Raw genomic sequence first — 22,807 nt, 5'->3', positions numbered from 1 at the left:
AACTGTTTTTCCACTTGCTGTTGACTATCTAATTTCATTTACATGCTTATAGAACTTTTTAAAACTTTTTTTGGTAATTTCTTTCATTTCAGTTTAAAAACTTAGAAATTAGAAAATAATCTGCAGTTAGATATTTTGCATAATTAATAACTTTAATTATGTATGTATTTTATGATATATTTAGCAGGAAGCAAAGAGCTCAACTATTTTTTCCCCAAATAGAATAATAATTAACTCATCACACCTTGACTGTCTCTTCTTTTCTCCATGTTCCTGATACTTCTTTTGCTTCATATTAATTTAAATAAGTACAGTGGCTTGCCTGCAAATTTACCTGTTTGCTTTGGGGGTCAGCATTTTACTAATTATTTTTACTTTTAAAAAGATATTTAATAGGGCTTAATGCTTTGCTCTTCTTCAGTCTTTTCTGGCTATCCATTCTTTTAAACAAACTATTGGTATTTTAAATATCATAAAGTGACACTGTGTGGCTGTATATATATATTTATATATGCATACATTTGTAGATTTTTCTGTTTTTGATGGAGTTTTGCTTCTGTATTGGTGAAGATATTCTTCACCAATAATCAAGGTAATGCAAGATAGTGGTAGAGAACATATATGAATGTAGTTTGTTTTTTAAACTAGCATGTCCAAAGATGCAAAATGAAAATGCAGGTGGAAAGCTTGAATTGTCACAGTATTTTGGGGAAGATAATATATATGCATTAATCAGGAAACTAAGAATCCAATACCCTATGTATAATTATCTATGCAGTGAAAATACTGAAAATATGAATGAAGATTTATACATGAGAATGTAGTATTTCAAATATAATCTCCATGCCAAAGATACCCGTATTTATATCTCCAGTTAGGATCTCCTCTGAATTCCAGATTTGTACATTCAACTGCCTAGTTAGCATCTGCAGTGAGATATCAAACCTGAGGGATGGAAAATAGACATGGCCTTGACCTTCAGCCTGTTCTAGTAATCTGCTTCATCTCATTAAAGGCAATCTCTGTACATCCATCTGCTCAAGGCAAAAATGCTGACATCATCCTTAACCTCTTCAATTCTCTTCTACCCCACATTTCATCTGATAGTAAATTCAGAAATTGACTACTCGCGATCTCCATCGCAGCGCTGCATTCTGAGCCAGGTGTGCTCACCTCTTTCATGGCAGTCGCTTCTCAGTTGGCCTCCCAGCCTCTGAATTTCCCCTTTTGTTCTATTTCAACCCAGGAGCCAGGCTCATGTTTTTAGAACACCCCTCGTTCATGCTGCTCAGTGACTCAAAACCTTCTAGTGACTTTCCAGCTCATTTGGAGTAGAAGTCAAGTAGTTTCAATGACTGCAAAGGCAAAAAAAAGTGATCCTCTTGGGATATTTGTGGCTTTACCCCTTCCATCCCCCTCAATTGGGGTGACTGTCCGCTGCCCCTTGGGCATGCCAGGCTTGCTCGCTGTCAGCATCTTGCTCCCCTGTATGGCCTCGCTTCCTCCTCCAGCACCACCCCGTTTCAGGGTGATTTCGCTCCCTCACTTGCTTGAGGTCTCTGCTCAAACTTTTGCCTAGTGAGGGCTGCTGTGGCCCCCTCACCTCAAATGTGTAACAACCCTGTGACACTTGCTTTTCCACTTCCCTGCTCTATTTGATTCCCTTGGCATTCATTTCCCTCTAGTGTGCTGTATGTTATTTTATCATGTTTGTATTTTGTCTCTCCAACTAGTACATAAGTTTTATGAAGGCATGGATTTTTGTCAGCTCCTTCCCTGCTATATTCCAACATGTGAAATAGTACCTGGTACATAAAAGTCCTCAGTAATCATTTATTGAAATAATAGGAAATTATTCATAGTTGTGAAAAACTATAATCTTCAACAAATAATGTGTAATACTGAGGAACTGGTTTTAAAAGCTTTGGACATTTGTAGATAGAATATTATGTGGTCAAACAATTTGTGATGACAGAAAGCATGCTATTTCATTGAAAAGGCTAAATTTACAGTAATTTATATGGTATAAGGTCATCTATGTTTGAACAAGACTGGGTGGAAATGTGCTAAAGTTCTAACAGTCTGCTGCTTTTTATATATTTTTCTATTATCTTCAAATTTTCTACAAAGAGTTGCATTACTTTTTAATCAGAAAAAAATTGAGAATGCGACCACCAACAAAAAACAACAGCAACAACAAACTCCCTAAAAGACTGAAATTATTTTAAAGAGACTAATAAACAAAACCTGACATCAGTTTGGCCTTTTTAAAATCCTGCAATGTTTCTAGTTCTACAATTAGTATGCCAATTTTGTGGGTCAGGCAAGGTGGGGAAGATAAAATATGAAACATGCCCTCTCCTACCTTCAAGATGTAAGTTAGGAGGGTAGACATGTTACATCAATGACAAGGAGTAGTGATGGAGGCTGTGATGGAGGTTCATGGAAGGGTTAGAGAGGGCAGGGGAGACTGTGATCCCATTCAGCTGAGTTATTGAAAATGAGATCACTCTTATATTGTAAAGTTTTCAATCAGAGAGGGGTCCTACCCAAGTAATTATACTGCATGACAGCACATATTTGATGTATCATACTCAATAATCACACGAAAGGGCCCTGAGATCCCAGGCAGAAGTGGTATCGGTGCATAGGTCAAACAAGCGGGTAATGTATTTGTCTGTCCAACCATATGAGGCTTCATTTTCCCCACAACAGCAGGTACCCGCTGTACTTCAAGCACTGCGCTGGGTGCTGAGTGTACCATGCGGGGCAAGGCTCAGCTCCTTTCTAAAGGAGATGACTAAACCCATGTGGAGACAAGTAGAGTTGCACATGGTACAAAGTTAGGAAAGCCCATTGGAACTGACAGCTCAGCCTGGGATGGGATGTTCAGGGCAGGCTTTCCAGAGTTGATATTGAATAGAGAAAAAAATACATCAGGAATTTTCTAAGACGAGGAAGGAAAAGTCATGGCAGATGAGGAGAACACTGTAGACTTTCTGGAAAAAGAAAGAACATGAATAAGGCTCAGCTGAGAGAGAGAGACAGACAGACAGAGTGTGAGCAAGCTAGTGCTGCTTGAGGGCACTCCTGGGAGCATACGGAACCACAGTGGCCTCAGTGTGATCGAAACCAAGAGGACTGGAGGGTTGAATGCAGGAAGGACAAGTAGGGAGCAATAACTCTGGTGCTTTTGAGAATATTACATGTAATGCAATGTTTACAGTTTGCAACAAATATAATGTGAAGATATGAACAAAAATGGATTAATTTTATGCAATCTACCTAGTATGTAAATATCTTTTGAAAGTAAGGGAATACTGAATCTTTATTCCTACAGTATCATGTACAGGTATGAGATCCCTACATTTTTCTCTGCAAGCAGAAGGGCCTTTAGCACTCATGAGCATAATACTGTTTCTAATTTTGATTTAGGTTTAGTTTGTAATAAGTTAAGTTTCATTCCATCCACGAAGAATGAAAGTACATAAGAATAAAGATCTTATTTATTATAGTTTATTGCATAAGACAATCATTTACCTTACACTAATACAGAAATAATTACTTATGATATTATTAATACAGATTATGTGATATCAGTCCTTAACTCAATGTTTTTATAAACCTTACAGTAGACTCAGCCCAATGTCATGCTTCAGAAACATGAAAGGTCTTGGAATCTTTTTTGGCATTAAGGGAGGATGTGCATTGCTTATATTCAGTGCAGTGCATTCTAAAGGAGACATTTATATTTAGAATTAATCAGACTCTTAGAGAAACACAGTGGCTGTTTATTCAACCTGATGCTTCAGATGATCTCTTTCCATTGTCTTTGAAACCAATCTGTCAAATAATCATCAAGAGTAATTAGTTTATGCCAAACTCCCCATATGAAATTTAAGGATGACAAAACAAATGGTTGGCTCCATTGCAATTCAATTTGTTATTACTTGATTGCTATTCTAAATATATCGCAAGAGGATACTTTCATCATCATCCCTTTCCCAAGATGCCTTCAAATACTTACTGCTCTAAACATAACAGACGACCTGCCATGCTACTGTCAAGCCCTGTAACATTTGAAGGTAGAACAGAAACAAAGAAGGAAAAGACTACTACTGTTAGAACAGACAGAAACCACAACTAGATCCCAGCAAAGGTAGCTATGAGGAATCTGTGAGTTTCAGACCAGGCCAGAGCCTTAATCTTGATTTAGTAAGAGCTGGGGTATAGAATCTGGGCCTGGGTATGACTTCAGGAGGTGCAGGGCTGCTAAAGCCAGTAACCAAACAGCTATTAATAAGTAGCCCTTAAAGAACAACAAGAGGAAAATGTGAAGTAAGAGAACAAACGTTGGATCTCTAACAAGTGAGTTAGTTTCATTCTGGGCCTTTGTATTTCATTATTCAGTAAGGTCAGGATTAGACCAGTAACTCTTAATTCCTTTCTTCTCCAAAATATTATAGATGTTTAATAAATAATATTTAATGTATTAGAACCATAAATTGAGGTGAGCCCAGAGAACCATCTTCTCTGCAGCCTCACAGAGGCCACTGGAGAACCCCTCAATGACCCGGTATTCCAAGGGACACAGATGAGAAACACAGGGTGGGGGCGGGGTTCCTTCTGAGTCTCGCCTTGTGCTATGTTATTTCTGGGTAGGCCAACATAGAGATGAGGGTGGTTCCTAGACTTCCCTCCACATTGGAAGACTGATTAGTTTGGAAGATAATGTATAAAACAAAAAGGAGTTTAGTTCTGAATTGGGAAACCAGAAACAAGAACAAGAGATTAGGTAAGCACTAATCCTTTTGGCATTTCTAAAAATGAGATTACAAACTATTTCTTTCAAGATGATGATTTCATGATTCCATTCATTTAAAATTTACGTATAATTAGGTAGACCTAAAATGAGATAGAATCAATAAATTAAAAATGTTAGACATTGTAAAATCAATAGCTATTGTGCATTATTCTGTATCATGTATTTGTTATATTCTGGAGGAAAAGAAGTTACAGGGGTGGACCTGAATCCAAGTCGTTCTGCTACTATGGTGGCGAAGGCAGGTAGGAAAGGAGAAAAGCCAGAGCAGAGTGGGCCTGGAGATTTTATATATATATATATATGTGTGTGTGTATATATGTGTGTGTGTGTGTGTATATGTGAGGCCAGGCTGAAGAAGACGTTGGAAGGAGCTGTGCTGCTGCCAGGAACCGAGCTGGACTAACCGCATTGGGCCTCCGGTGAGAAACCGAGACAGCGGACAATGCTCCAATCAAACGGGATGGCAGGATTGCCGTTCAGAGCGATTGGCGAATCAGAGTGAAGGACCTAACTGGTGTGTGCGCAACAGCGTGTTTTGTTCAATAGTGACCCTTCTACACAGCCATGTTACATGTGCTGGGCGGTGCCGACTGATGCAACACCACCAGTGTGTGTTCTGTTACACAGAAGCATGTATGGAAAAAATTTTATATTATCAAGATCTACACCTGTCAGCCTGAGTAAATCTGACAGACACACTTAGAAGGTAAAATAGAAAGAGATATCCGACACAACACCTCATTGACAGAGCACCTGCCAGCATGGGATATTTATGAAAATCTTAGACCAAAGCAGTGGGTTTTACCAGGAAAGGCTTCCCAAAGGTACGTCTCACTCTTGGCAGAATGAAAGAGCTCACCCAGTTTTGTACATTCTGACAGCAGTCTCTATCATCCATCGTTTTCTGAATCTGTGATCTTTTTTAAAAAATACATTCACTTTTAATTTTAAAAAGCTTTAACTTCTTAATACAGGTGTGAGTAATTAAAACTTCAATCTATTGTCTTTATGGAAATATAATAGCAGCTCTAAGACTCCAGTTAACCTTCCATAGTGCCACTTTCACTAATGTATTCATATTAGCTGTCCGACTGTTTCTTGAAATTGTTTTCCCTTTCACTGGAGTAGAAATCACGCTCCTTTCTTGTTACTGCTGTTTCGTCCTTATGCAGGGGAGACTTGCGTTTCACTGCCTCGCCAGGCTAATTTAGGGCTTGCCTCTTAGACAGCATGGGAATTATTTTCATTAGAGACTTCATTCTCTCTGTTCCTCATATAGGTCTCGACATAAGCTATTATGAAAGTCATTCCATATGCATATATTTCCTAAGCCAACAGTATCCTGAACACTGCTGCATTATTCTGGAAGACATTAACATTCATGTTAAATACTGTGTATAGGCCTGCCTATCTCATTCCCAGATAATCAGACATCAGAGAATACAGGACGTGGCAAACTACTGTATTTTTAGGACTATAAGATGCACTGGACCATAAGATGCATGTAGGTTTTAGAGGAGGAAAATAGAAAAAAATTTGAAGCAAAAAAATGTGGTAAAATATTGAGTAACCTGTGACCCTGCTCCACCCCCACCACCCCCACAGCAAGCCAGGTAAGCTACATTCGGACTCTAAGATGCACCCCACTTTTCCTCCCAAATTTAGGGGGGTGCATCTTATAGTCCAAAAAATACAGTATATCAGAACCACCATGCTACATGTTTCCTGTTTAGACAATAAAACACATGTACTATCTCTCTCCTTTTAAATAACTCCTATATTTTGTGTCATAGTTGTTAATTCTATTTTAATTTGAATAATATATCTGCAAAATGTGGGAAACATATACAAGGCATTTGTCTAAAACAGGACAGGTTCTTAAAATAGACCACTTTTAGTGAAGATTCTGAATAGTCAGCATCAATGTACATCTTCTGTTAGCATCAAAAAATAGATATAAGAGAGAGAAAAAGAGAAGTGTCTTATTTTGGCTTTCACGTGCAATACCAAGTCTGCTTTCTTGATACTTCAAGTTTCCTCTCAGATACTCTCTATAAAGAAGGGACCACACTATCGCCACAGCTCTTCTACTTCGGACATGGAGCGTCCAAGTCACTCACTGGGAAAGAAAATGCTCCTTTCCCTTGCTCTCTCAGATTTTGATGAGAGAGTATTCCGTCTCGGTACAGCTCAATTCTGCGTCTCCATTGGGAAACAATGTGCACACGCGCACGAATAACAGAAAGAGACACAGAGCTTCATCAGGACCATTGCAAATTACCAGGATTATCTGTTACTTCTTATCATTGGTTGTATAAGAAATAAATCCATTTATTTTATAAGAAAATGAATGCTTCAGAAACTTCAGTTGTGAAACTAATTTGGCCTTATCTTAAAAACTCATGAATTAATTAAAAGAGAATCAGCATATCTGTGCTCGACAGCAAAAGGCAGAGTTCTTACAGTTCAACATAATAGAGAAATATGACTTTTCATATCTTGAAAATCTTAACTCTGTTATTTTCAAGAAATGTCTTTGTGTAGATAATAAATGCCAGAAATTTATTCAAAACATACAATGTATGATGGAATACAAATCAGATGCCTACCTGGAAAGAAAGTAGGTGGTTAGCAGGACTTAGAAGCAGTCTATTTTTTTTAATAAGAGCCTGGATCATGTTAGCACATTAAATAATACACTGTAGACACTTAAATATAGCTATTGTATCATAAAAAAAAAACTATTGCTTTGTAATGGTACCTGATGTGGAGTAACGGAGACTTGAGCCTGCCCCAATACACAGATTGATAAATACAGGCTCTCAGACACAGTAGGAGGGTCGGCTCCCCACCTCTGGTCTGAGACACATCTCAGTGCTCTCTGTTGGGTACAAACTCCATTGCAAGGAAGGGGAGCTTTGGGGAGGTGGCTGGAAGAACAACGGAAGTTAATGAATGATATGGGGGGGGGGAATGCAGACAACTGTAATTGTACAACAATAAAATAATTAAAAGAAAAAGACCAGGAACAAGACAGGGATGTCCACTTTCACCTCTTATTCAACATTCTACTGGAAGTCCTAGCCACAGCAATCAGACAAGAAGAAGAAATAATAGGCATCCAAATTGGAAAGGAGGAAACAAAACTGTCATTATTCATGGATGAAAAAAATTTTTAATAAAAATAAATAAAAACATGAATGTCACTTGCTAGCACTTAATTTCCCTTTGTTATATACAGTTTCTTTTGCCTAATTCAAAGCAAATACAAGCTACTTACGTTGGTGTCAATAACTTGATGTCACAATGTATAACTCTTTAAAAAAACATCAAGTGCCCAGAATTAAGGTGGTGGATGAGGTTATTTATCTGAGTTCTTTCTTCTTTCTTAATGTATGCATTTACAGCTGTAAATTGCCCTCTATGTACGGCTTTAGTGATCCTATAAGTTTTGGAATATTGTGTTGTTTTTTATTGATTTCAAAGTATTTTCTCCTTTCTTGTGATTTCTTCATTGATTTATTGGTTATTTGGAGTGTGTTGCTTAGTTTCATGTGTTTGTGTGTTTCACAGGGATTTAAAGGTTTGAACAAAACATGGATGGTGTTCTGAGGATGGTCGTTTTAACAGACTTCCAAGGGTGGTCAGGTCTCTCTGTTTGCAGTGCTGCCAGCTTTTGCTGCTGCACCACCGAGCTAGGAGGAGGGGTGGGAATAGTTTCAAGTTAAACATCTGCTGTCATAAGAGTTTTGGTAGTTTTTCTTAACTAGAAGGTTTTTCATTTGTTCTGGGCTTTTGTAAACTACCAGAGTTATGAAATTGTTCACAGTGAGTTCAGAAAGTTCCACACTCAGAATAACTCTTTTAATCTTCACAGAGTTTTGAGTCACGATTTTATTCTCATTTTCAACCAAGTGAATCACAGTCTACAGATGAAATAGTCTGTTTGTGATCATGCTGCTTGTTTGTAAGATAGAATTTATCCTGGCTTTAGCTTTTTCCCACATCTCTTTCACTGCACTGCCATTTACATAAATCTCAGATGCCTTGTCCAAGAAGGAATCTCAGAGATCACCAGTTTCCGTCCTCTCATTTTATAGATGAAGAAGCTGCAGTACAAAGGGGTGAGGTGCCTTGAGCAAATTTTACTGATAGCCACTTTAATTTGTGCTTTTTGTACTTATGCCAACTGACCCAAATTGAATGATGAGTTAATTGTTTGTTATGGGTATAAGACGAAAATTACTACTTTCAAAATCAGTCCTTTCTCTGTTTCAGTTTTAGGACAGCCCTACCACTCTCATTCATCTATAATGATGATGCTCTGTGTAACTGTATCACAGATGCATTCGTTTCTCTTGATGTGTAACAAGGCTCCACAAACTTAGTAGCTTAAAGCAATGCCCACTTCTTATCTCACAGTGCTGTAGTCAGAAATCCATGTGGGCCTCAGTGGGTCATCTTCTAATGATCTCAGAATCAGAGTGCTGAAAGGGTACGGTCTCATCTGTTGCATGGGGCTCTCTTCTGAGCTCATTCAGGGCGTTGGAAGAAGAATTGAGTTCCTTGTGATTGTAGGAACGAGACCCCAGTTCTCTTGCTGTCTTCCAGCTCGCAGCCCTCGGAGTTTGCCTTTAGGCCCTGCCCCAAAGTCATCCATGAGGCATCTTCCTCCCATTCAGTCCCCCTTGTACTGTAAGTCTCTCCAGGAACAGATAAGTGCCTTCTAAAGTTAGACTCATCTGATTAGATCAGGCTTACCGAATATAGTGCCCTTTTCTTAAATCAATTCATTTGGGACATTAAGTACATCTGCAAAATCTCTACCCAGCAGCATGTGGATTACTGTTTGACTGGATAACTGGGAGAAATAGAATGTACTCAAGGGAGCAGAAATCTTGGGAGCCCTCTATTGTATTTCTAATACAATAGATATGCCTTCATTTCTTTTATAACATTCTGACTCTTTCAGAGAACAATATTTAAGCCCACATGTATTCACTGAAGATAATGCATCACTTGATTCACACACTGAAATTCACTATGCCCGGCTGTCATTGAGTTTAAGAAAGAAACCTTAAGGTTCAATCTGGAGTTGATATTAGTAGACAGAAGTGAATCTTCATATCAAGAAATACACATAGTTGAAACATAAAATAAAGCATATATATTATACATATTATATATTCATATTATACATATATACATATTATATATTTTCCTGCTTTATTCAGACTTGGTCAAATTTAAACCAGTGATTTATATTGGTTAATTAAATACTATTTGATGAGCAAATAAAATTTCACTCCTAAAATTTTACTATATTTAGTAACAAATTTCCTTAATAAAATTATAATTGAAAATTATCTACAAAAATGTGCTCACAGAACAAGCCAGATAACCTTTATAACCCAGGTCACATTTAACACCAAAGCTCTGGCCAATTAAGTTTCAAGCAGCCCAAGGTAAATTATGATGTTTAACTAAAAAATAAAGCATAACAGTCAGGTTCACTATAGGAAGACCATTTTCTTTTCCAAGTTGTGGAAATGCATGCATTATTTTCAAGGAGAACTAAAAAAATCACTTTACAGAGGACATTTTTCTTTGTCATGGGAAAAATGAAGTTAGATGTTCTCAAATTGCTAGATAGTATTTTCAGTTGAAAAGTATGTTCCTGACACTCACTGCACTTTAATATATTTCTTTAGAAGTTCCAAAAGTCAACCACAAATTTCCTTTGCTTTCAGCATTTGTTGTAATTATTTCTGCCCTATAATGTTGCTAAATCATATGACGATAGCGCAGTCAAGGACAAATGTCTGCATGTTATACAGACATTTCCGTGACTTATAAAAAATGTTTGTAGTCAAGTAATATTACAGAAAGCACCCTTCTGAAATTTAATTTCCATATTAAGGGTTGCTTTTTCCAATTAAATATGCATCTGGCCAAGTGTTTTTAAAAATAAAACAGTATTTTCAAGCAGTATCTGCACATGGGTACACCAAGATCAGCTGCAGGAGGTAGGGTTCCTCATGTAATTCCAAAGAAAATTAATCTCTTCTCTTCTTAATCTTACAGGGAATGGATTCAAACCTTGGCTGACAACAGAAATTCTGTTCTAGTGATGAGTTAGGTCCCAGGACTGATCTAAGAATTTTACTTCCCCAAATGCACAATCCTATCATGACCGCTATTGATCTTCAGTTACAAACTGGAGGCCTTTCGACCTGAGGAATTTTTTCAAGACTCCAGCAGTCTTGCTGCTAGGAATGTGATGATCACTTGCAGGGTAGTTTATGACTTGTCCTGAAGTCTAGGGGAAATTAGAGGGGACATTAGAGTCTTAGAGGGTGTTCTGGGGCAATCTACAACTCAACAGTATCAAAGACATGTGTTATAAACTATGCAAACACATGGTATCACTCTAGAAGCTAACTGGATAGATCAACACATGCACTGAATATACTCTTCTATGCCTTTTTCTCTTTGATGGTCTCGTGGGATTTTAGATCCTTTATCTCAGCCATCTAGCCAAAGATAATCTTCGATCTTCCAGACATTCAGTTTTCACTGTCCACCAATGGGACACATTTATATAAAACTACTCTGTTTTTAGGTAACTTCTGTCATTAAAACAGTTCCTATTAAGTTTAATCAAAATCTGACTCCTTCTAATTGATGGCATGGATCCACATGGTTACCTGGAACCACACACAGTTAATTAAACATGTCAAATACTTGCAAATTACTATATCATTAAATGTTTCTTCTCTATTTTATTTCTAGTTCCCCAAATCAATGACATTTATCCAGGTTTCTTGTAACAGCAGTAGGAAACCCACATAAAATTGACTTAATATTTATTGTGAATTTCCTGTGGTCAAGGCAATATGCTAAGAAGTGGGATGAAAAAAAGATAAAATAGGATAGCCATATGCAAGGAACTTATAATTAATTCAACAAAGTATCCTATAGTTTTCTTTACTCTTTAATTAAAAAAGAAAATGTATTTCCAAGAAGGACAATAAAGTTTGGCTGATGACTCAAGCCCAGCAGGATCTGTGGTGCCTCTTAGGTTACATTGAGATTTAATGCATACATATGGACACTGTGTGGTTTAAAGAGCTGCCTACATGTTTCTGAGCTGTGTTCTGTTCATAAAATATTAGGAGACTTCTTTATCCAAGGCCAACTTTTCAGCTTTTATAAAAGATTCTGATTCTATTACCATGGTGAATTTCAAATTAAATAGCATATTTCTTCTGAGGAGTTCAACCACTGTAGATATTAATAGTAACCAACCACCTTTGTAGTAAAACATACCCACACAGACAGAACCACATAATTGTGATTATTTTGGAGAACAATAGAAGAAGAGTATCATGAATTTTTATATTTCAAGTGGCATAAATGAATAATTTTGAGTTGTATTATAAGAGGATAGTGTGGTCATGTAAGAGATTAGATTCACTGTAGTGTCTAAATTCACAATTTCAAATTCTGTGTTAATACATTAATATACTCTTTGCAAACACTTAAATAGTACCCATAAAGCAACATTGAGACTGAAATTCAATTTACTTTCTCCTGAAAAATCACTCAATTTAGTCATTCCATTAATTAATTAATTCAGTGATGAGCACTGTACTATAATATAAAGATGAAAGAGGTACAGCAAGTTCACTGTCCCATAAGGGAATCAGGTAGGTAAATGACCATATGAGAAGCATTTTGGTAAGGACTCTAACAGCAATATTAAACTGTATCAATGTCTCTAAGTGTTGACTAGTCTTGCCTAGGATGGTTGGGAACCACGTCCCAAAGGAAAAAACACAGCAGCTGCAAGGTGCAAGCAGGGTTTGCCAGGGAGGAAGGATGCTGAGTCATGTGTGGGCAGCAACTGTGAATACGTTTTTCACCCTGTATTCCCAGGACCTAGCACCATTCTTTGCAGAGAGTAGATTTCAGTGAAAACATTCAGTGAGTATGTGGTTTTCAGACAATGAAAATGGCAAATGCAAAGTCATGGAAGTGTGAACAGTTTGACAGAATCTTGAAACTGAAATTAATCAAGTCTGTCTAAAATATAGAGATAATGATAACATGGATTCAAACATGTGGAGTTTTGTACATTATATAAGATTTTTTAACAAAAATTTTTACCACATCGTTACTTCCTTGGGTATTTTTATTTTTAGTGTGTAATTCATATGCAAATTTTAGAAACCTGTGTGTTTGCTTTTCCAGAAAAGAAGGAAGGAGAGAAAAGAAGGATGGAAAAAGAGAGGGACAGAGGGATGGAGAGTATGCAATAAATTGCATCTGGGAGAAGGATTAGTTCAGAAATTAGAAAATAGGGTTGAAACCAAGAAATGGCCCATTGAAATCTCAGCTTCTCCAGAATTTCCATCACTTGCACCAAAACAGCCCGCATACACCTGCATCCCAGGGAAAACAAAACCATACAGTGTGCTCACCAGTAAATTCCCAACTTCGTGGCACTCCCCAGGGACGGCTGCTGCTTCATCTTTCCCCCGCAGACTGCCGCCCCCAGAACCCGTCACATAGCAGAAGTCCATAGCTGACATTTCGTGAAAAATAAGGCCCATATCCAGTGTCACTGTGTGATCCTCTCTTCATGTTACTCAAATAATCACGCTTGCTTCAAAAGCTTGTGAATGTTAACGATAAAATAAACACTGAAAGGAAAATCAGAGCTTAAGTCTTAATCCATAGTAACAATTCAATTCGGCTGCCCTTGGGAGGTGAATTAGTTGAACAACAACAAACTTCACAGTAGACACTTTTTAAAACTATCATTACTCAGACGGAGGAAGAAGTGCCAAAATTTTGCTCCCAAATCAACGGTACATAAATAACACAAAAGATCCTTTATTTAATCATAAAAAAACTTGCATTACTCTTTGCCTGAAACAAAAGGATTTTAATATTAGAATGTTACCTGTGCAGACATTTTTTGTGTCAGCTCTGTGTTTAAGGCTTAAACAGGAAAGCAAATGTGGCCTTATTAGCATTCTTCTATAGAAGATCAAAATTAACAGCTTAAATCATCTATACCCCAATTTTCTACAGAACCTTAGAGATTCCTTCAGTTAGGTGCTGATAGAAGCAAATTAATGATGAGGGGTCCCTAAAGTGCCATTTGGTAATATTAGAAGCACCTACCTCCATAAGTACTTTATAAATTAAGAAATTAAGAGTTGATTATTTGCTTTGCCAAAGAATTCTCCCCTTTACAACAAACTCACCAGAGGATTCCTCTAATTAGCTGGTTCCCTAAGTGCATGTAAAATAAGGACGTACTAAGGTTCTTTGCCTTTTAGTTCCTTTTAGAAGATTATCCTGTTTCTGTTTTTAACTTTTAGGGATTAAGAGTTGCCTTTATGTGGATCTCGTGGCCTGATCCATTACATAATTAAAATGCACACAGACCTCCTGAGCATGGTGCGAGGGTCGAGTTTACCCTCTAATGGTTAGATGATGGAGTACATGCAGGCGAGTGAGGCTGCACCTGCAGTCACAGAACAGATACCTACCACCACCACCCCCTTCCAGGTGGCCTTGACCAACTCTCAGCATTGGAATGACACAGAGATTGTTCTTCACAGGGGTTTATTGTTCTCTGTAACTGCTGGCCTAAGAAGCAGTTGATTTGTAGAGGAAAAAATATTTGCTTTTAATGGTAGATATTGTAAAGAGGTGTGGGGTAGGGAGCTTTCTAGAAGAAATACATGAAAAAAGCTAAGATAATTATGTATGACAGGATAGGTTCTGAAAATTTGAGCAGAGTTATCTGAAGTAAGGGTCAGAAGAGACCGGAAATGGAGGAATGGGGTACGGTGGGGAAGGTGAAGGAAAATGAGTGTAGCTTAGGATCCGGTGATAAAGGGCATTGACCGTATTGCTAAGGAGGCTGCATTTTGCTTTAGAGGTAACAAGAACCATGAAATGTTTTTAAGACTGGAACATCGTGATTATATCATGCTTTGTTCTGACCAAAACTTGCACGAGAGCACAGGAGGGATTTGAGGGTAGAGAGAAGCAAAGTCAGAGACACCAGAAAGTTTCCTAAAAGTCTGTCTGAAAGAGGGAAAAGATTTGAGCTGTGATAGCATTAGAAAGAGGGGAGAGAAAACAGATTGAAATGTATGGAGAGGAGACTGCAGAATTTGCAGACCAGCCTGAAAACTGGACCAGGACTGCAGGTGAGAGGAAGAGGCATGGGGTCCCCTGGTCCAGTCCACAAGGTGACCGACCGGCAGTGCCCAAAACCAAGTACCAGATGAGAGCAGGAGGATAATCTAATTTTTTCTGTACTTACCAACAAGTTTTGTGTTTCTGACCATTTCTTAAACCATCCTTTTTATTTTATATCATATGACAAGTTTTATTTATATTTTATAAACATAAATATATTTATTTTTATTTTATATTTATGACAATTCTTTTTATTTTATATTTATGACAATTCTTTTTATTTTATATTTATGACAATTCTAAAGAATGTGGTAGAGATATCTCGTTAAGAATTGTGATTTTAAAATGATCTTAATATAAAAATGTTTTGACACATTTTTGAAATCTAAAATAAGCCATTATCAACAATCAATTCCAGCTCTTTCCCATTGTCTTGGCCTATATTTGAGGTGTCTGGTCCTGCTGGGGAATAAATGCTGCATTACTTCGAAAGATAATCAGGTGATTCCATTAAACTGATTTAGAGTCGGAGAAGTCTTTGTCTTGATCAGATAGAATTCTCTCCTTGTTTATGTCACCCATTTTCATTATTTCTCTGACCCTAATAAAGAAAAATAAATGCAAATATGTAATCTCCATTTTATTATTAGCTGATGTATCAACAAAATTTGTTTAGACACTGGATTCTAGTGGAAAAGGCCATTGATCTATTCCAAAGAAGTGACTTTGAACAGATTGTGTGTTATATGCTAATAACTATGTGCATAAATCGTACTTGTATTTGACTAAATTTCTGACAGATTTTCAAAGACAAAGGTCTAGGTCCTAAAATAGTTGATACTTTGATTTAGTAATTTTATTGTACAGTTTTAAGTTTTGAAGAAGTTTCAAAATGTCACACTGAGTAGTATAATTTTTTAATGCAAGTGGACCTGGGATGAAATAGGTAAAAAAAAATCCAGTAAAGATATAAATTTTAGGAAGTAATTTTAGGAGTTGAGGACACTTTTGACCATACTAGAATGCATGGCGATCATTGTTAAAGGTACGAAGGTGTTTTGTCCTAGAAGGTGTTTTGTCCTTGTCTAGATGGTAGTCTAGATGATCGCTTCTAGTTCAAGAATATTTTGAAATAATAATTTACTATCTTTGTGCTATAGGGAAATGTATTGATGTGGGAATTGGTGCAGTCAAAGAGAGTTGCATTCTCTCTCAAACCTGTCAAAGCCTTTCTATAAATAGTTTGCACTTTTTTAAATGTATTTGGATATATTTTTTTTTACTGAACAGAGTGCCCCTCTTTTCTTTCACCCCAGAAGCAGTACAGTTTTACAAAGAGAAAGAGAATTCGGGGCCACCTCTCAATGTAAGGCACCTCTTGCCCTTGAGTACACGCACACGTATTTCCAGCCTTTATAAACAGACCTTCACAGCTATTTGTTTGGCTAGGTCAGAGAGGAGGGTGGCATTGTTGTTTTAAATAGTTCCCCTTCCTTTTATCGGCAGCAGCCCTTTATTATAGTAGAAATAAAACCTTTCCTCATGCAATATGGATTTCCTTGGTCTCTTTTTCAGAGCTACAGTTGACATGGATCCTCATGTGTGTCCGAGGTGTGTACATCGTGTTGATTTGAGGCACGTGCATGTTGCAGTGTGGTTACCACCATGGTGTCAGCTGACGCCTCTATCACATCACATAATTTCCACTCATTTTTGTGGCGAGAACATTTAAGACTAGTATCTTAGCAACTTTGAAGTATATAATACAGTATTGTTCATTAAAACAGTGACAGTTTTAATAATTGCTAGGACTCTCAGTGCTAATTTTGTTTTCCTTCTAGGAAACTCACTTATTTGGAATTAAAGCCACAGAAACCTTACTGTTTCGATGGTAGGGGCACAGATGACTGCTCATCCATGAGAATCACACGCCCACTGCAGAGCAGTGAGGCTAGCTATGTAAGCGAGACTGCGCAGGGGAGAGAAAGTATAAAGGCTTTGGAGTAAGGCAAGGCTGAGGTCTAGCTTCTGCCCATTCCTGGCTGTGTAACCGAAGGCAGGTCAGAGTTTCTGATCTCTTAAATGTGTGAAATCAAGAACCCCGTGATAAGTTTATCTTGTAGCTTTTCAGTAATCTCAGTAATTAATGGGATTTTCAAAAATGAAGAAATTTTCTTTATCTTTACTCCCCTTTGACTTGGAGTGACACCAGGCACCATTCAGCTCCAAAGCCCGCGTGCCCCGCAGCAGCCTGGGTGAGCTGTCCGGAAGCAGAAGCTGCACTCCTGTGGAAGGAGAAAGTGTTCTTTTTTCAGGGTGACTTCTCAGGATGATGGACTGTGGTCCTTAGTGGCCGTATGACTCTGGAGGACAGGATAATGCCTAGAGGGGAAGCAGGTTTCTCTGTGTTCATTCGTTCCCTGCTCCATCAGTACGCAAAGGGGAGGGAAGGTCACTTTGCTCTTGATTATAATCACTACACTATTTCTTCTAATTACAGTATTTCTGCAGTGGTCATTTTGCATTAAGACCAAACATAAAAGTGTGTTTGAGAAACATTTTAAAATTTGTGTTAATACGGTTCTTATAAAAATGTAATATGATGTCATCATAGACCACACTTTCATTTCATGCAGTGAATGGACTCCGAGACTTGGCCTCATTTCTTGACATATATTAAAATATATTTTATTTTGCCATCATCCTCAAGCAATTGGCGCCTTAAAAGCCTTTTGCAACATGATGACTAAACCCAGAGATCGAGTTTTGCATTCTCCCCATTGGTGCGACAGTCACACCGGCAGATCCCATGTCGTCCACTGGGTAGAAGGTGTCTGTGCTGCTCTGCGGGCCAGAGTCCCGTTCTCCAGATGGAACCCATGGAGAGGGCATGCAGAGGCGGTGGTCACCGAGGAAGTCTCAGAATTTTGGGGCCTCGCCGTTCAGTTGGATACTGGGGAACCCGTGGCCTGACGCCTTCAGCCTCCTCAAACCTCTGCCAAACCCCCGCCCCGACAAAGAGCAGCTCAGGCAGTGGATGTGACTTCCCGGCAGTGCTGACAGCAGTGATGCAGGATGTTTATCTTGCTACAGGAAAACCGTGTCTTCGTCACTGTTTTCTTCCAGTTAAAGATTAAATTCTTACTTTCAAAGGTGGAAACAAGAGCAGTCTCTTTTTCCTTATAAATGCATCTTTATAGAGGGAACTGAGGTTCTGTGAATAGAAGTAAACAAAAGTAAACATTTTACTTACTTTCGAACATGCTTTTATCCTACTTGGAGAGGACAGCATACTTTAAGGAAGGAATGATGCATTATAGCTTTCACCAAAGAGGAGCTGATATTTTGATAGCCTGACTGTCCTCCAGCAAGATCTCAGCTGGTTGGCGGCCCTGCCAGCAGATGTAAAGGACATAATTTGTGGGACCCAGTGCAAAATTAACATGCAAATCTCTTTGTTCAAAATCAAGGGAAAAAGTGCCATTAATTTTTTTGAGAGTATAAATTATTTTCCTTTTATAAACTCTCAACTTATAAAGGTGTTTTAATTTACTATTTAATGTCATTCTCTGTAAAGAAAAATCAGTTTTAATTATTAACATGAATTCTACCTTTCATATATATGCGAGTGTAAGAGAACTTAGTACACAAAATCACGAAAATACAGTTTTTATTTTGTAGCTTGTACCTGCATGTGTATTTCATTCTTACCAGAAGAGTGAGATGATGCACAAAACAACCTCAACTGTTTTTACTTCAGTTAGTTAACACAGCTGATACACCTACCTTCCACCAGCACGTTCTGCCTTCAGCTCACCGATGAGCAAGGAAGGACTAAAGGAAAGGGGCTTATGGTGTTTCCTACCTTTCCGTATCTTTTTTTTTGTCATCAGTGGTTGGCTAATACATGGAAAACATGCATGAAAACGCACATGATAGGTTCTGTGGCCATTCATGTTCCTTGTGAACAAATACTCTCCATTTGAAACAAGTGGTAGTGCTAACAGAAAGGTAGTTTTTTACTCAGCTGAAACGTAGGGCACTTACCTCGTATTCACCTGTATCAGAACCCCGGGGCATTGTAGACCCCCTGCAGCTCCGTGCTCAGGGAGCCGGCACACGCTGGATCAGAGCCGGGTGCAAGCACTGGCAGACGTGTGTCTTGTGCATATTCAGTCTGTTCACACGCATGTCTGTTGTCCCACTGGGCTTCACGTAAAGAACAGGAGCTCATTGTTGTTTAAGAGTTTCAACACGGAAGTAACGGCATTAAACCGAGTTCAGGACCCATTTGAGTGTGAGGCCCTGTGCAGCCACTCTGCTCACACGCTGTGTCTGGTGAAGACAGAGGGGACCCCACTGTCCTTTTAGCTCTGGCTCCCTCCGATAGGGCCACTGGTCTGGGACTGTTTATTACAGGTCTCGCCGAGGTAAACTGGACTTTTATCCAATGCAATCAGACATTGAGGAGATGCCGTCTCCAGGCATAAGCAACCAACCAATGTTTAGTCACATGCATTTCAAAGTAACCTCTGAGTCTAACTTCAAACTGCTTAATAAACAGGTCCATGGTCCTCCTACCTTTTGCATATAGCTTATGGAGCTAATTCAGGGATGGTGTGGCTTTCAAAGAGACTCAGTAATGTTACTATATGAAATCTGCTTGGGAAGAGCCAGCCTGCAAAGTCAGACCTTGTCAGGAGTGCTGAAAAAACACACCCACCCACATCTCGTGCTCTTTTGCTTCTCCTCCTTGTCTCCCATGCTGCCTCCCACCTACCTGCTGACCTCCACCCTCGGCCCGCCTCCCCGCACTGCATCGCCTGAAGAGTAGACCTGGGTGTGGACTAAGTCTCTGCCGACTGAGACTTGGGAAACTGTTGAACGACTGAGTGTTGGGAAGCTGTTCAGAAGTGACAATAGCTGGGAAGGTTCTTTTCTTAGGAATATACATTCTAGCAGAGAGTGCCATAATAAATGTGAAATTACTTTCAATGGCAGAATGTCACAGTTCTGAGACTGACCTAAAGGGAAGGTGCTTTCCCTCAGAACAGTGCTGTTTGGTTTCCTTCACATTCCATGGTTGGGTAGGCAAGTGGCAACCTGTGTTCCCCCTGCTGGGAGCACCCTGCCCATCAGGGGCCATTTGCTGCCTTTGCATTCCCTTTGCTACAACCTATCCACCACTGGGGATGGCTCTGAGATGCACGCCCCAGTAGTGAAGTTACCACTCTTTCTATTGTCTACCATACGCTCTTATGTTCGACAGTTTTAGCTAAAATGTACGAGATGGGTCAACTTTGTCATCCGCTCCTATTTTCCTGTTTACTACAGAGCAAAAATGTAAAGAGTGGTCATAAAGTGATTCTTTACTCTGAGAAGATAAATATTAAAAGAGAATAGGAAGAACATTTAAAAATAATAATCTGGATATCTAACAGATTTATATGTTAAATCTAAAAAAAAAACCTTGAATACCAGCTTTGAAATTTAAATGAAGGTAAATTCAAAGCCTGTGCAAGGAAGTAGTGCCAGAGCATTCACTTCATCTCAGTCCATTTTCGTCCCCCCTCCCCTCCCTCACTTCCTTCCTTTCTTCTTAGAAACCATTTTAAATGAAGCCAAGGTCAAAGGTCTGTGGTGTGAAGCCTGCAGTTTCTTCCCACTGACACTAGATGGAGGTGATGCATCAGCGAGGTGAGGTGCTGCCCGCATCCCTTTGTCCTTGGGTATCACAGATGGAAAGACTCGCAGGAGTAAAGTGATTGCTGGGGGAGGGGGTATAATGGGACTAGATGGTAATGGAAAAAATACAATAAAGATTAAAAAATAAAAAAAATACTAGCAGTATTGGTCAAGTATTTTTAAATGAAGTGGATCAAACTGTACATGAGAAAGAAAACAAGACATTTGATAGGAATTGTTAATCAGTGCAGTAATCTCTCCAACTTTTATACATGAGTTACACCCGTGTGTCCCGTGTGATGTCTAATTTCCACTTATTTAGAGAGTGAACCTAAAGCAGTAAGGATACCAACTCCCAGATTTCTATCAGTTTTTTCCTTTTCTTCTTGTCTTGCTAGCATATAATTTGGCTTGTAAAAATGGATACATTCAAAAGATTCACCCTATTTTCACAGAAACAACAAATCAGATACCCCATAGATGACTAGCAAATGTGTGCTACATGCTGGGCACCGTTCAGGGTACTGGGGATACGGCAGTGAATTCAAAGCTAGAACCCCGCCCTCCTCTTGTGAGTTTGCATTGCAGTACCGACTTCCTTTTGCACTCACATTTCACTGGTTTATATGTTTCATTAATTTGTAGAATAATGACAGCATGAAGACATGGATTTAGGAATTTACCCAGGGGATGCTGGGTAAGCTCCTATCCGAACTATGCCAGCAAAAGTATTACAGAGTATTAGAGATGAAAGTTCATCACATGGAGGGTATAGGCATTATTCTATGAGCAGAAGGAGAGCTTCTACCTATTAATCTTGTTAGTGGAGCAGGGCTGGCAGGCGCAGTCTGCAGGCCGTACTGTGTCCCTAACACTCCTTCAAGGGGCTTCTGGGTTAAAATGATTTGCATAATAATTTGTTGCTTCTTGATGTGAATCAAATGGATGGCACCAAAATGCCTTAGTGGCAACTATGTTTTTGATCGCAAACCCTCTTAATTCAATGTGTCCTTGATCAAGCAATTGCAATGACTTGTGTTTATTAAAGGCCTTTAGTCCAGGTGATGAAGTATGTACACACACACACACACACACACACACACACACACACAAGACTTGCCTGCACACTTGGAGAACAGGGGCTGTCCTTTGGAAAAGGATTCACGGGACTGGTTGGCCCATGAGCTGAGCTTGCTGCCTTTTCCTGCAATACCTTCCTACTTAAAGCATTGACAGGAAAGTTACTCAGATATGGATATTTGGCCATTTTCTCAAAGATGGACAAAGTAAGTGTGTCCCTTAAGAGAAAACCAACAGTAGTTGTTCCCAGAGATAAACTTTGAGCTTTTTATGAAAATTATAACTCTGGAAAACTTGCACGTACCCTCATGAGCTTGGCAGCTACCTCATAGTTAGACATGTTGTGATAAGATGGGTGGGGCTTTAACAAACGGATCCTTTAACACTGTGTAATGAACCGTGTCACCATTTAGAAAATTGGCATAGTTCAGTGAGCCAGTATTTCCCAGATCACCAATGGATTGTATTATAGCAACAGCTATGGGCAAAAAAAAAATCACTCCAATTGCCAATAAACCAATGATTCTCATGTAAGAAAGTGGGGAAAGTTTATCGATGGGTTTCAGATAACACATGGCAAGTAACATTTAAGAAACTAGCACTTACTGAGTTTTATTACTGTAGCAAAGAAGAGTATCTGACTAGCTGAATAGGCCACAATAGTCTCCTCCCAACTAGATCCAGCTCACGTTTGCAGGAGTCCAGATGCTGTTCATATGTCAACATAGCAGATCGAAAGCAGAGGAAAGCGTGACACAAAAACTGTGTCCCATTAAGATAGAACTCAAAGCGATTTGCAAAAATGTAAATCACTTTTTACTCTTTTACTCTTTTACTCTTTTTTGCAACAAGAGTAAAACACTGTCACTCTTCTTGCTAACTGTTTTTCTGTTCAGAAATATTTTTCATAAAATATTATAGCTGCCAACGTCAAGTGAGCTTATTATTTTTAAGCAGATTAGTTCATTGATATTTAAACAATTTCTTGGTTAA

The 22,807-nt window shown here is 38.7% G+C and overlaps 1 protein-coding gene across 1 annotated transcript in view; it reads left to right on the top strand.

Annotated features, from left to right (window-relative positions):
• The window catches only part of SGCZ (sarcoglycan zeta), a 664,156-nt gene that overhangs the window by 262,654 nt on the left and 378,695 nt on the right, over positions 1-22,807 (top strand). The window lies entirely within an intron of this gene.

The sequence above is a fragment of the Phyllostomus hastatus genome, unplaced genomic scaffold (genome assembly GCF_019186645.2).
Source record: "Phyllostomus hastatus isolate PE091 unplaced genomic scaffold, TTU_PhHast_1.1 phas_scaffold_46, whole genome shotgun sequence".
NCBI classification, from domain to species: domain Eukaryota; kingdom Metazoa; phylum Chordata; class Mammalia; order Chiroptera; family Phyllostomidae; genus Phyllostomus; species Phyllostomus hastatus.
Note: the sequence above shows the minus strand (reverse complement) of the source record. Positions and strands in the feature narration are given on the sequence as shown.